General features: G+C 36.0%; 2 long non-coding RNA genes across 2 annotated transcripts; one reads left to right on the forward strand and one right to left on the reverse strand.

Moving 5' to 3' along the window:
- Window positions 1-7168: 7168 nt before the first annotated feature.
- On the forward strand, window positions 7169-10176 carry LOC117322182. The gene is made up of 2 exons (XR_004531481.1): window positions 7169-7333; window positions 8567-10176. It is a non-coding gene; the product is annotated as an uncharacterized LOC117322182 (long non-coding RNA).
- Window positions 8864-10187, reverse strand: LOC117322183. The gene is made up of 2 exons (XR_004531482.1): window positions 9083-10187; window positions 8864-8905 (listed from the first exon to the last, which is right to left on the reverse strand). It is a non-coding gene; the product is annotated as an uncharacterized LOC117322183 (long non-coding RNA).
- Between the last annotated feature and the right edge of the window lie 5514 nt (window positions 10188-15701).

The raw sequence follows: 15701 nt of genomic DNA on the forward strand, positions 1-15701 counted from the left end.
GTACCACTCGGTAACAATATAATGCTTGGTAGAACAACGGACAAAGTCAGCAAGTAACTCTTATTAGTAAGGGAAGATCCAATAGAAAACCATATCCTTACCATCAACCAAAGCATGATTAGCCAGTGTTTTACTTTAGAAAATCAATACTTTGTAAGTACACGAAGCATAACCTTGACCAAACGGGAATGGGAACATGTAATGGGGAACTCCTATCTGGTCGTGTACGTTTAGCAAATATTCCTAATAAAACATGGTTCAATCGGGGCACGCAAATAGCAATTATACATGGATACCCCTCCGGAAGTACAATGAGAATAATATGTTTTGTAAGCATATTCGTATTCTATGAATCAGGTACAAACTGCCATTCTAATTACCTTATTAACTAACCGTAGACTATGTGCTGTAAACGTGTGTAACTTATATCTATATTTACATATTCGTTATGTTATTCAGTTAATTCGGTGGAATATATTTTGCGATAATATATTTGTGACGTCATAGTATGGACAATGACGTGATGTTATCTGTTATAAACGGCACAAGAAAATAGCTGTCTCAGTTTTGTTTATTAAGCCCTCCACATTTTGACTATAAAATCTGTCAAAATGTTAGATTTCTGTTATGTGATAAAAAGTATCCTAAAGTTTTAGCTTTTGCTCAAAACATAAAACTTCCAATACTCGTTTTAAAAGATTTGATAGGAAATGAAAACTAATTCAAGATTTTATATAATTGTTCAGACGCCAATGGTGGACATCAACTTCATTCATGTCAAGGGACGTTATAGATTAAAGCAACAAATCCTCAAGAACTCCCTGCAGTATACACATGCCTTGTGTCAATTGAGTTGAAATCATCAGAACAGAGTTCGCATTATAGATAATTTCATACAACAGAGAGTTAAAAGGAAAATGACTGGGCACTCATTTTGATCTTTACAGCCGTTTTAAGCTGATGACTCAAGTGAGCTGCGCCACATCGGCGTTCTTAAAAAAGAACGTTTCAATGGCGCAGTGATGGTCGGCCCGATACCCTGACATGATCATTGTGGAAGTCGTCTATAAGATGATATGAATACCTGGATCGCAATGTATTTACATACATGGATACGAATTGTACATATATTATATATATATTTCTCTCGGTACAACTACGACAGGAAATTCAAATCTATATCTTCGGATCACCAACACAAAGTGTATATGGTACATTGTGCTATTAGATAGATATATAACTTAGCAACACAAATGACGAATGAAGACAACTTTTTGACTCGTGCCCTGACCGGGCCTCGAACTCACGATCTACGGCACCCAATCGCCTAGCCAGAAATATCCGCAGCATATACCGCTGCGCCACATCGGCGTTCTTAAAAAAGAACGTTTCAATGGCGCAGTGATGGTCGGCCCGATACCCTGACATGATCATTGTGGAAGTCGTCTATAAGATGATATGAATATCTGGATCGCAATGTATTTACATACAAAATGTATGATTACACTATTGCAAAACCTGTCGCAAGCATTAAAACACCGAAAAATATCAAAAATACCGAAAAAAATCACGTTTTTTTTCGCGATTTTTCGCGGTTTAGAGGGTTTTGCGTATGTTTACACTATTGTAAAACCTGCCGAAAGCATTAGAACACCGAAAAATATCAAAAATACTGTTACGAGCCTCAAAATCGAATATTTATGGAGTAGTGAAAGCTGTATGGCGATATCTTATCACCAGTCAGAATAACGGAGGGATAGCTCCGACCTGATGAAATGCATATAAAACTCAACTGTCCTCAATGCGATATGCGTAATCGAGATGCAGAGAAACATATAGAGATTGATCATTAACATTGTTTATATTCATTGAGAGAGTGTAGTTCGTTATAAATGGTTGTTTGTTTGATTATAAATCGCCAACTGACCAACGGTTTGAATATGGCCGCGAAAACACGAGTCAAAGTTGTGACTCGAGTAATGGCAAAAATAACACAAAGTATTGATGTTTATAGCCGGAAACATATGTAATTACGTCAGGTTGGGTTTAAAGGAGTTACCTGAGTGTTGTTGTTACGATGGTGGATCAGGAACTGTCATATTTTAGCTTAAGTTGCATCTCTATCGCAGCGGACGTTTCTCCGTGTATTTCGCCTTTTGTTGATGCTGGAATTCGCGGCATCCGCACGCGCTATGTAACAAGCAATTTGATTGGATAACGACTGTCCGGTTGGCAACGACGCAGGGTATAAAAGAACGTCCGAAGCAGACGGACAACACATCTCTTCTGACCACAGACCTGCCCCGACTATCGGAACAAGATGGTAAGCGATCAGAGTTGTCAAAACCAAATGACCTATTAGTGGTTCATAGTTCCAATATTGGAACGTTAACGATCCAAGGGAAACAACTCTTACGATAAAGTTGTCATAATCTTGGGATATGAATGTTCAGTAGATGTATAATCTAGTGGGAACGGAGAAACATCTTCGAATGTGGAAAATGGAGAACCGTCTCCGTATATGGAAAACGGAGAACCGTCTCCGTATATGGAAAATGGAGAACCGTCTCCGTATATGGAAAACGGAGACCCGTCTCCGTATATGGACAAGCCAATTAAATTAGTAGTTTAGTATTTACTAGAAATGTAGTTTTGAATATTTATTTCCTGACAAGATATATTATTCAGAAATTTGTACATAAAATAACTAGAATTAATTCTAGATTAGTTTTCAATGTTCTGCTAGCTGTTTATTAACCTCAGTGGATGTTTAATAAATCCAGTCTCTGTATCCAGCATCTGATGAAGTATAGTCTATTCTTATTGTGTGATTTAAAATATCAATAAATTCAAATTAACTTTATATCCTGACTCAAGTTCCTTATGGAAAAGTGCTAGGCTGGAACCGAATCCCAATATTTGGAGATTGCTGAAATATGCAACCCAAAGAATAACTTTCATAAGCCACATCTTGTTTGTTACGGCTGGCTTGGTAAACGAAAAGGAAAGTTACAATACCGAAAAAATCATGTTTTTTTACGAAAATTTTCATTTTTTTTTTGAAAATTTTGTTTTTTCGCGGTTTTGAGGGTTTTGCGTATGTTTACACTATTGCAAAACCTGCCGGAAGCATTAAAACACCGAAAAATATCAAAAATACCGAAAAAAATCATGTTTTTTACGAAAATTTAAAAAAAGTTTGAAAATTTTCTGGTTTTCGAAATTTTTCGCGGTTTAGAGGGTTTTGCGTATGTTTACACTATTGCAAAACCTTCCGGAAGCATCAAAACACCGAAAAATATTTCAAAAATACCGAAAAGATTACGGATTTTTCGAAAATTTTCAATTTTTTTTGAAAATTTTAATTTTTTCGCGATCTTTCGCGGTTTAGAGGATTTTGCGTATGTTTACACTATTGCAAAACATGCCGAAAGCATTAAAACACCGAATAAAAAGCAAAAATACCGAAAAAATCAAAAAAAAAATCATTTTTTCGCGATCTTTTGCGGTTTAGAGGGTTTTGCGTATGTTTACACTATTGCAAAACATGCCAGAAGTATTAAAACACCGACAAAAAATCAAAAATACCGAAAAAAATCACATTTTGTGCGAAAATTTTCATTTTTTTTTTTTTAATATTATCATTTTTTCGTGGTTTAGAGGGTTTTGCGTATGTTTACACTATTCAAAACCTGCCAGAAGCATTAAAACAGCGAAAAATATCAAAAATACCGAAAAAATCCGGTTTTTCTTTCGAAAATTTTTCTTTTTTTTCGAAAATGTTCATTTTTTCGCGATCTTTCGCGGTTTAGAGGGTTTTGCGTATGTTTACACTATTGCAAAACCTGCCAGAAGTATTAAAACACCGAAAAATAGCAAAAATACCGAAAAAAATACGTTTTTGTTTTGAAAATTTTCATTTTTTTTTTCGAAAATGTTCATTTCGCATCTTTCGCGGTTTAGAGGGTTTTTCGTATGTTTACTCTATTTGATTTAAACATATTTTATTGCCTTTAAACAATTGGATCGGGCACAAGTTTTTCAACTTATACAAAGCCCTTTCCTTACAATAAAACTGTATATATTTACAAAATTCAAGATGGCTTATTTACGATACTTAAATACATTATCTCACACTATCATACAGTCACACGTGGAGAAACATCATGAGAGAGAGAGAGAGGGAGAGAGAGGAAGAGAAAGAGAGGGGGAGGGGAGAAGGGGAGCATCTTATTTATTATTCAATATTATATACATATATAATGTGAGTAATCCTTTCCGACACCGACGAATCAAAGAGAGAAGGGAGAGAGAGAGAGAGAGAGAGAGAGAGAGAGAGAGAGAGAGAGAGAGAGAGAGAGAGAGAGAGAGAGAGAGAGAGAGAGAGAGAGAGAGAGAGAGAAATGTTTGAATTAAATTATAACCAAGATTGGTAAAGAGTATGAAAGGAATGCAGAGAAGGAAGAAAAGAATAGGATGGATACAGGTACTTTAAATTATTTTATTTGAAAAATTGACAAAAATTGAACATGACGACCTTGTCAGGGACTGGTGATCTGAAAATTATTATGATAGTGATAAACAAGAACAATCTTATTTTTACCAAGGGCATATAAATAATGGATTATCCATTATCTCTGATTTTACATACATTTAGGTGTACCGACACTTTAACACTAGCCCTCCACCACTGGGTTGCGAGTTCGAAACCTACGTGGGGCAGTTGCCAGGTACTGACCGTAGGTCGGTGGTTTTTCTCCGGGTACTCCGGCTTTCCTCCACCTCCAAAACCTGGCACGTCCTTAAATGACCCTGGCTGTTAATAGGACATTAAACAAAAACAAACCAAACCAAAGTACCATACAGGTGTTTGCAAGAGTGACTTCCCTTTAATTACTTTCATATTATTGGAGCTATCTAATCTATACCAAGCTCTAAGAACATCTCTCCAGAAGATATTATTACAGTTTTCTTCACATAATTTAATATAATTACCACCAATATTTAGCAGTCTATCCAAGTTAACTAATTTCACCAAAAAGACTTTCCATCGGCTTGGAGACTGATACTATCTCTTAATCCAACTTACTTTTAGAGCATCAACAAAATTATTAATATCGATCATTTTTAAACCACCATGAGCATAATCTTGTACAATAACATCTCTTTTAACTTTATCAACCTTACTGTGCCATAAAAATTCATATAAAATAGAGTTGATTACCTTGAGTGTTTTTTCATCTGGATTTGGAAGGGAAATAAATAAGTGATTAAACTGTGAAATTATTTATGATTTAATCAAATGAACTTTCCTAATTGGAGTTAGATTTCTCCTACTCCAAGTTTTAATCAGACTTTTTAATTTTACTATTTTCTTGTCAAAATTCATCTTAATCATTTCATGTAAATTGACACTAAAATCAATTCCTAATAAACAAAATTTGTCTTTCCCCCATTTTAGATTAAGCTCTGGTAAAAATGTGTCTTGACTATGCTTTTTACTCCCAATCCAAACAACTTCTGTTTTATCAATATTGATCTTTAGACCAGAAATATTTGCAAATGTGTGTAGTTCGTTTATCGACTCTCGCAAGGATTGTTCAGTGCCATCTAGTTCCAGGTAAGTATCATCTGCATACTGAGATAAAAGAACATGTATGTTATCTACTTCAATACCCTTTATTTTTGTGTTATTTCTAAATCGAATAGCAAGAGTTTCTGCACATAAAATAAAAATGTATGGCGCTATTGGGTCACCTTGTCTACATCCCCTTTTTATATCAAAAAATGAAGAAAGATTCCCCCCTTGATTTACAGATGTCCCTATGTTACTTTGAAACAGTTTTACCCAGTTAGTTATATAATTCCCAAAGCCAAAAAACCCTAATACCTTTTCAATAAATTTCCAGGATACCGAGTCAAACGCTCTTTCAAAATCTACCATTCGAACCATACCAGGAATATTAGTATCTTCTGTAAACTGCATAACATCATATAAAAGTCTTCTTTTTTTTTCTTTTTTTTTTTAAATTTTCATTTTTTTTCACGATTTCTCGGGGTTTGGAGGGTTCTGCATATGTTTGCACTATTGCAAAACCCGCCAGAAGCATTTGAAACACCGCAAAATATCAAAAATACCGAAAAAATCACGTTTTTCACGAAAATTTTCATTTAGGGATTAACCCTAACCCTATCCCTAACCTTAACCCTAAAATGACGTTTTTTTTCGATTTTTTTTATTTTTTTCACGATTTCTTGAGGTTTGGAGGGTACTGCATATGTTTGCACTATTGGAAATCCCGCCAGAAGCATGAAAACACCGCAAAATATCAAAAATACCGAAAAAATCAAGTTTTTCACGAAAATTTTCATTTTTCACGATTTCTCGGGGTTTGGAGGGTTTTGCATATGTTTGCACTATTAGAAAACCGACTGGAAGCATGAAAACACCGTAAAATATCAAAAATACCGAAAAAATCACGTTTTTCACGAAAATTTTCCTTTTTTCCAAAATTTTCATTTTTTTTCACGATTTCTCGGGGTTTGAAGGGTTCTGCATATGTTTGTACTATTGCAAAACCCGCCAGAAGCATTTGAAACACCGCAAAATATCAAAAATACCGAAAAAAACACGTTTTTCATGAACATTTTCATTTAGGGATTAACCCTAACCCTAACCCTAACCCTACCCTAACCCCTAACCCTAACCCTAACCCTAAACCCTAACCCTAACCCTTACAGGTTACAAATGGAGGGTCCCTTGGTCGAGAGTATATTAAGGGCTAGGATACCCTAGGTTCTTCAGTCTACACCTGCCACCTGAAGAAGACATATCGTCGAAACTAGTAGTGGCATTGACGGCTTCGGATTCATCCTCATATCCTTTGAAGTGTACTTTGGTATATTATTGTGTATTTCTAATCATTTAATTTCTTTTACAGGTTTTGTATTATTGTACTGTAATATGTTCAGTAGAAGTTTATATAATTATAGAACCTGTAAATAATCATATCTACATGTACACGTGTTAGCTAATTTGCCAATAATTAGACGGACCTCGGTTCTCTAAACAACTTGGATGTTATCTATACCATGTTCATGTAATACTGGTAGTATCCAATTATCTTTGTGTAGTTATAATTAATGTTGTGTTTACATGTAGACTACAGAAGAAGAAACCCGATTTTATTATACTGATGCCGTGACCTCGGAGCGAAGCTAACACAAAGCGGACACAACGTGAAGATGAAGAATCCACTTTATACAACTATATGTCCACGCAACCACTATACGATCATCGGTGACAGTAAAATTCCATGGTAACAAGATGCAGGTACGTTGATTTTACTTCTGACTACCTTCGTAAACATTTGCCATTTATAGCTATATACTTTTTAAACTCACTTTAGGCTTTTGATACCTAAGTAGGTTTGTTTCTGAATTAAACTAAAACATTTTTCTTACCGTAATCAATGATTTTTTTTAATGAATTATATTAATTGCGCTGTTTTCATATCATTACCAGAAAATTCCTATATACTTCAATATTAATAGTTTTTACATTTTACATATATTTACACATTTAACCTATGGTGAGTTTCGCCCACGTGATTTAACACGGGGATTATATAGTAAATGAAACATCATCATATTGTCGGAGTTCAGAGATAGTGATGCGGTTTTACGCACACATAATATATACATGGTATGACAAATCTACTGTTCTCCTTTGACAACATACTACACATACACGTGCATTATCAGATCAGAAACACTCGGTTTCAATGTATTCCAACCAGAACATCATTTATAAATGTATTACTACGGATTTTGGAATACCTCTTGACTTTATGCCGAACAATATGTTTCGAAAGTATCTGAATGTCCACATATTACACAAATACATAACTAGGATTTTTTTTTCTGGTAAATTTCATTTCATCTATTTTATCTTATTGTCAGCCTAATCAGAGTGTGACATATGGCTTGATTTTGTGTACAGTAGACGGCACAACAAGCACTTTTTTTTTTATTCATATCTTCATTTTTGAAACAGTTTGCAAATTATGTATTTCATGAAAGTTATTTAATGAATCAATTTTAAAGTAATTTCATACAATTTTAGCGTTACTTGTTGCTGTTTTATTTTTTTTCTTGTCTTTCAATTCATTACATTCATCCTTTTAGCCTCAGCCTAATTGGAGAGCGAGGTATATTAAGCTTGTATAAGTAGGCGGTATTACGCCCTCAAGCTATGTTTTTTTTTCTCACTATCAGCAAATAGCGACATGTAGTGCTACAATGTATACAGTATAGTTAATTTGGAAATTACAATGTATAGTTTCCCTATATTTTAAAAACACCATAAAGAATATTTAATTCTATTACCTATCTATCTCACAATTGAGTAAGTATTTGTTTTTTAAATAATGTTTTACGCAACATTTTATATGCGTAATTGCAATTCAAGGCATTATTACGATATTACTATTTTAATGTACGGCAAATGTTTACGTAAGATTAGAAGGAAGATTAAATCTGCAAAACTTGTTAATTGTGACACCAGATCAACATGTAACCTGTTCACTATCAGCAATACCTCCAATATCAACCTGGCCATTTGAAGACTTTCCTGAATAGATACCAACATCAATCAAAGTCGAATTGTGACCAGCTCTAAGAATATTCCTACGACCACCCATGATGTCCAACTGGCTATGGCACAGCCGCTGATTCCACCATCGTACCAGGCACAACTATACCCACGTCTCCACAGCATCATGCCTCCTCCGGAGATCGCTGAAGAGTCCGTTTGAACAGATTACTTTAAAATATACCAACATATCAACGAGTTCCTTGTTTGTCAACACCAATTATTAATGTCTACAACCTTTAGCAGAGATTCCTCACGTGGTATTAACACGGAGTTGTTTAAGTAATTATGATTCTACTGCTAACTGTGAAGAGACATTGTTGTAACTTACGTCTACATTATTCCTATGAAGAGTTTTCCTCACATGGTTGTACATGGAGTGAACATTTTGTTTTATGAAATATAAGTGACATTATATGAAGAGTTCACCTCACGTGGTTATAACACGGAGTAATAAATAAATTGTTTAATGAACTCTCATAATATTTCGTCATGTTGTTGGACTGATTCATATCCGATGCAGTTTTTATGCCGGAATATTACAATGTATCTACGAAATTTTGGACCAGCCCCTCATAACAACTGACACAGTCAACGGAACATTTCAACCACATATTATGATTATTGAAGGAACATTTTCCTGTTTTATCTACAAATATGTTACAAGGAACTCAGTTCTACTTTACCAGTCTTAGCCTTATTGTGTGCAAGACGTTTTTATCCTGGATTAAACAGACGGTTGTACGTCACTCCTAGGAACTTTTATTTACTTTATATATTGTTCAACAGTTTTCTCGACGGATTATTGCGCGCCTGAACGTGGACCCAATACAACAGCTGTGCCAGACGAAGAACAATTTCAATAATAAAATTTAATTACCAGTGACATTCAGTGATGAACTTGTGAAACCCATGTACTTAATCCTTTTGATTTAACCTGTTAAAAATAAGTGTTAATTTCGACTATTTCGCTTACGCTTGATGTCAAATTATATCTAATTTGAAATCTTTTAAATTGCATAGAAACGAAATGTACTGTAATATGTTCAGTAGAAGTTTATATAATTATAGAACCTGTAAATAATCATATCTACATGTACACGTGTTAGCTAATTTGCCAATAATTAGACGGACCTCGGTTCTCTAAACAACTTGGATGTTATCTATACCATGTTCATGTAATACTGGTAGTATCCAATTATCTTTGTGTAGTTATAATTAATGTTGTGTTTACATGTAGACTTCAGGTCACGAACCCCATAACCATATTAAGTTAGGGGAAATCTATCTGTCCGGCCAATGCACATCATGAACATATAAAAGAGTAGCCTTCCATTGAACTATTGTCGACTACCTGGGAGTCAGAGTAACAACATCTATGTTCTGTCCCGGGCTTTCGCCCGGGACGGGACGGGACAGGACAGGACTGACCAGTACGAATGTATGAATGTATGTACAGATGCATATATGTATATATATTCGTATATATTCATTTAATAAAGTATCCACTACAGAAGAAGAAACCCGATTTTATTATATTATCATTTGTTGTTTGACATGTACTAATCATTAATTTCCTTTTCAGCTTTTTTTGTGTTTTTTTAGTGCTTTTTTAAATTTTTAGTGCTTTTTAGGGGTAAAACATATTTTTCAGTTCCATTTTTTATGTGAATATCATTTTTGTCCTGATTTTCGGTCATTTTTCTCTCAAAAAACAATTTTTTGACCCCCAATTTTTTGCTCTCCAATTATCACTATCTTATCTAATTTCCCACAGTAGTCTGAACCTCCAATTTTTATCAAGATGGCGTACGGAAGTAAGCGATGGCAAAAGCCAAAGAACAGAAATTCTAATCCGAACGCCAAATACATTCGGCTTTTTTTCCAACTGATTCAGGCCATTCACCACATTTCGGTAATAGAGGTTCAGGCTAAGGGTTGTCCCCCAACCAGAGGGTTTCAGAGACAGGTAGCAAATCTTTCCAAATTCCTTAAACCCGTTCAAGCTAACCGCTCCATTTTAGAGCGCCTCCAAAACGTCCACATGTCTTGGGCGAAATTCACAGCCCAAGCCTTACTGGAGCATTACCGTGCCAGAATTTCGGAACTTTTAGGTACAATTAGGGCCCACAACTTTAGTAGGAATATGGTCAATGCTTTTTCGGACTCTTCTTTGGATTGGGCAAGAAAAAACTTTAAAAATAAACTTCGAGAAGACACGGTCTCAACATTCAAAAACATGCTGCCGAGCCTTTGTGCTATACCTGTCAATGACTCTCGACCCACCCGCATCTCGGCCCCAGCTAACTCATCCCCCACTTCTCCCTCATCCTTTTCTTCTCCTCCTCCTCCCCCTCCTTCCCACTCTAACCCTAACCAGACTAACACCTTCCAAACTCCTAACCGCCGCCGCACCCGGGCTTCCTCTCGCCTAACTAACAACCCTAACATCACCACTGGTAACCGCTTTTCCTCCCTTTCACCTCCCCCCACCCCGAGTACGCCTAAGCGTAAACGGGACTCTTCTTCTCCTTCACCTGCTAACACGCCCCGCAAGTCTCGCAGGGCTCTCAACGTAAAACCTCTTCAAACCCCTAACAAAACCCGCACTCCTAACCCTCCTAGGTCACCTCCCAGCTATGCGGAGGCGGCCACTAAACCACCCTCCATTAACCGCCACCCTAACACCCCTAACAAATCGGAATGGCAACTCCCGCCAATTAACAAACCGATTCTGGTGATAGGAGCCTCTAACCTCTCCCGGGTAACGTCTCTCCCTGATCCTACCGTCCAAATTGAATCCTACCCAGGTGCGAAGATTAGTCACATTGTAAACATAGTAAAGAATTATGCGCACTCTGGTCTTCCAACCCATGTAATTGTAAACATTGGAATTAATGATAGGTCAGCCCGAAACATGATTGATGTGTTTCGGGACCTATCCGTCCTTCGTGACGTATTGAAAAAGTCGATTCCCTTAGCACGATACTATTTCACATTTCGGAAAAACTGGCCAAAAAAACCCCTAGGGAATCTGACAATCTTTCGGCATTTAATAGGCACCTTTTGGACATTCAAAACAAGGCCACGGTTACTTTGGACAGTAGGATCGCTGGGGGGCACCGATTCAACTCAGACGGCATTCATTGGACCGAGGCCACGGCCAATGAACTTGTCCGCTCTTGGGTATCTCAGGTAAAAAATGCCAAGGTTTTTTTTGCCTAGATCCTAAAGGGTTGAACCAGGATCGCCCCTCAGATAACCCAACTAACACCATAAACCTAAGCTCTAGGACTTTAAACCCAGATGAAATCCAGCTTCTCGATAGAGGTCTGAAATTTATACCGACGCCTAGAAATATTTCGAGCAATGATCTTATTGATTCGGCCAAAGACCTCGGCAGAAAACTCAAAATTACACATTTTTTCAATGGCAAATCCAAATCATCCGAAAGTAAGAAATTTATCGACAAAAGCCAATGGAATCCCCCAGAAAGTGCGATTCCTTCAAACATTCAAAATTCGGTAAAAGACATCTTTAAAGATCTTTCCAAAATTACAGTCAGTAAAGAACAGCCCAATTTGAATTTGGCAGAAATGAAAGCAATAGTCGATAGTTATTAAGAAAGCCGACAAAGGCTCAGCAACAGTAATTTTGGATAGGGCAGACTACATCTGGGAAGTAGAAAGACAACTCAATAACCCTAATCACTATAGACAACTGGACTCGCCGATCTATCCTAAAACTAGTGCAGAACTTAGCAACATCATTCATAGGCTAGGTAGAAGTAAGCACCTGACACCTAAACAAGTAACCTATCTTAACCCTAAAGAAAACCCTAAACCTAGACACGTGTATATACTACCGAAAATACACAAAGCACCAGTACAATGGTCAGATCCATATAAAATACCACCAGGGAGACCAATAATATCAGATGTTGAGAGTGAGTCATACAGAATAGCAGAATACATTGATCATTTTTTAGCCCCTTTGTCAATGAAACATCCAGCCTATCTGAAAGATACCAATGATTTCATTAACAAGATCAAGAACTTGACCATACCTAAGGACAGTCTACTCGTTAGTTTAGATGTTGATAGCATGTATACCAATATCGACAACCGTGATGGACTGAGAGCGGTAGGACAGATTTTTCAAAACAACCCGAACCCAGAAAGACCCGATTTAGAAATACTAGAAATGTTAAAATCAGGTTTAGAAAGAAATGATTTTGAATTCAACGGTAAATGGTATCTCCAAATATCCGGAACAGCAATGGGTAAGAAATTTGCTCCGAGCTATGCCAACATTTTTATGGCCGATTTTGAAAAGGAAGCGTTAGCAAAATGTTCAAAACAACCTTTAGTTTATGTTAGATTTCTGGACGATATCTTCATTATTTGGACACATTCAAGGAGTGATTTTGATGACTTTTTCGATACTCTCAACAACCATCATCCATGCATAAAACTTAAGGCAACCATTAGCAATGATTCGATTATTATAGATTTCTTAGATACGACTGTGTTTAAAGGCCCAAAATTCGATCAAACAGGAAAACTAGACATTAAAGTGTTCTTCAAACCAACAGATTCTCACCAACTTCTTCACAAAAAGTCGTTCCATCCGAAACATTCCTTTAAGGGCATCATTAAATCGCAGATAATTCGTTTCCATAGAATCTGTACTCGAGAGTCGGACTTTAACAATGCCGTAAACATCTTATTCAGAGCTCTCAGAAACCGAAACTATTCATATAGATTTCTACGTAAAATCAAAGGGGAAACTTTAAAAGAAATAGCCCCTAAAAATGGTTATATAGCGGAAGCCTGTAACAGTAAGCGTTGTGAAACATGCCCCTTTCTCCAAGTCACCGCCTGCTTCTATAGTTCAAAAACAACAGAAGTATTTAACATGAAACAAGACCTAAACTGTAAGTCTAAAAACGTAATTTATCTTATCACTTGTAGGAAATGTGATTCGCAATACGTAGGGCAAACGTCTTTGTCGTTAAGAGATAGATTCACAAGACACCGTTTTGATATAAGACACGAAAAAGATAAACCAGTTGCGAGACACTTTAACCAAAACGGACATAGTTTAGAGCACGTAAACATAACACCGATACAACAGGTACCATATTCTAGTTTTCTAAATGAGAGGGAAGGTTTTTGGATTGATAAACTCCAGACTTTAACCCCACACGGCATAAACGAACAATCTGTTCCAAACCAGAGCCTACCTTTTGTAATAACGTATAACACAACAGCCACAGTAGTAGGGAGAAAGGTAAGAGAACATTACAATAAACTACAGTCAGAATTTCCTGAAATCTATAAAAACAGACTAGTTACAGCGTACCGCAAAAACAAAAACCTACAAGATCTATTAGTTCGCAGCAGACTTAAGACTAACATGTAAACCCTTCGGCCAGTGCACAGGGATTAAACCCTAATCCCGAACCATAACCTTAAACCTAACCCTAACCCTGACCCTAACCCGAAAGCAAACTATTTTGAAGGCCGTGAGGGTCAAAAAGGTTGTTTGCCTAAAATTACAAATTTTTTTACTGAGCACGATTAACTTGGTATTTTTGGTTTAATCATTAAAAATAAGCTTTTTGAAACGTTTTCTGATGCTTCCTATCCTTCATTTAACTTATTTATTTATTTATTTGATATTATCTCCCTTTGATATTGTCTCCCTTACCCGTGTGCACAAAATACCAACCACATTTAACTAGCATAATTAGTGTTAAATGGAGACAATCCTACAACAACCATTATCTAAATTATCAATATGAATAAATGTTTGGTCATTTTGCCTCTTAAATAAGTGGGCGAATAGAATGTGTATTAAAAAGAACCGCAACGGCCATGGAACTTCAATAACCGAGTTCAATGGCCACTGTGGTTCTACATACTTAATAGTACCCAAGAGCTATATATACCCTACTGGATCTGATAGCATTATGAAAAAGGTGTATATAAATTTACATATCGTACACTATGGTTCTTTCTTTAGTATGTCTATCGATGAATTTGATTTGCTTGCAATTCTAAAATGAATATATTATCTCCCATTGTTATTGTCTCCCTTACCCGTGTGCACAAAATACCAACCACATTTAACTAACATAATTAGTGTTAAATGGAGACAATCCTACAACACCATTATCTATATTTTCAATATGAATAGATATTCATTTTAGAATTGCAAGCCAATCAAATTCATCGATAGGCATACTAAAAAAAGAACCATAGTGTACGATATGTAAATTTATATACACCTTTTTCATAATGCTATCAGATTTAGTAGGGTATTTATAGCTCTTGGGTACTATTACGTATGTAGAACGACAGTGGCCACATAACTCAGTTATTAAAGTTCTGTGACGCTGGCGTTCTTTTTAATCATATTCTATTCGCCCACTTATTTAAGAGGCAAAATGACCAAACATTGCAAGAACAACGACGTAAAACATTAGACGCGGGTGTCCTATAGCCAGTCTTGTGTTTTGTCACCAAGCCTATGTTTTAATACTTATTTATTACACAGAGCAAGATAGGCCTATTTAATCGTATTGTGTTTGATCTAGACAAGGCTTTGCTGATTTTCAGTTGATTTGTATTAAGCATTTCATGTGATGCTGGTGAATATTAAGATATCATTCAAGACATCTAAGCCATGCAACATCAAAGTTTAACTTTTTATGTAGGAATCTGGATAAAAAAGGCTTATCCAATGCTATTTTTTATCTTGGTTTAGCTTTTCTAATTGGTGTTTATACATTACACATCAAATGACGCGACTAAAACATCCTGTTATAATTTTGGTTAAACTTTTTCAATGTAATGTCAATATCAAAAAATAGGCTTAGAGTATTATTTGTTATTCTTTACTCGACATTTTTTTTATTTTTACACTGGCGCATTCTGATGTAATGTATCGGTCCGACCAATTCAAATGCACATTGTGAAGCATGTTTTTCTCCTGTAGTAATACTCTAGAAAAAGGCTTAGCTGATTTGAAGTTTATTTTCATT

Source organism: Pecten maximus, chromosome 2 (assembly GCF_902652985.1).
Source record: "Pecten maximus chromosome 2, xPecMax1.1, whole genome shotgun sequence".
Classification (NCBI taxonomy): domain Eukaryota; kingdom Metazoa; phylum Mollusca; class Bivalvia; order Pectinida; family Pectinidae; genus Pecten; species Pecten maximus.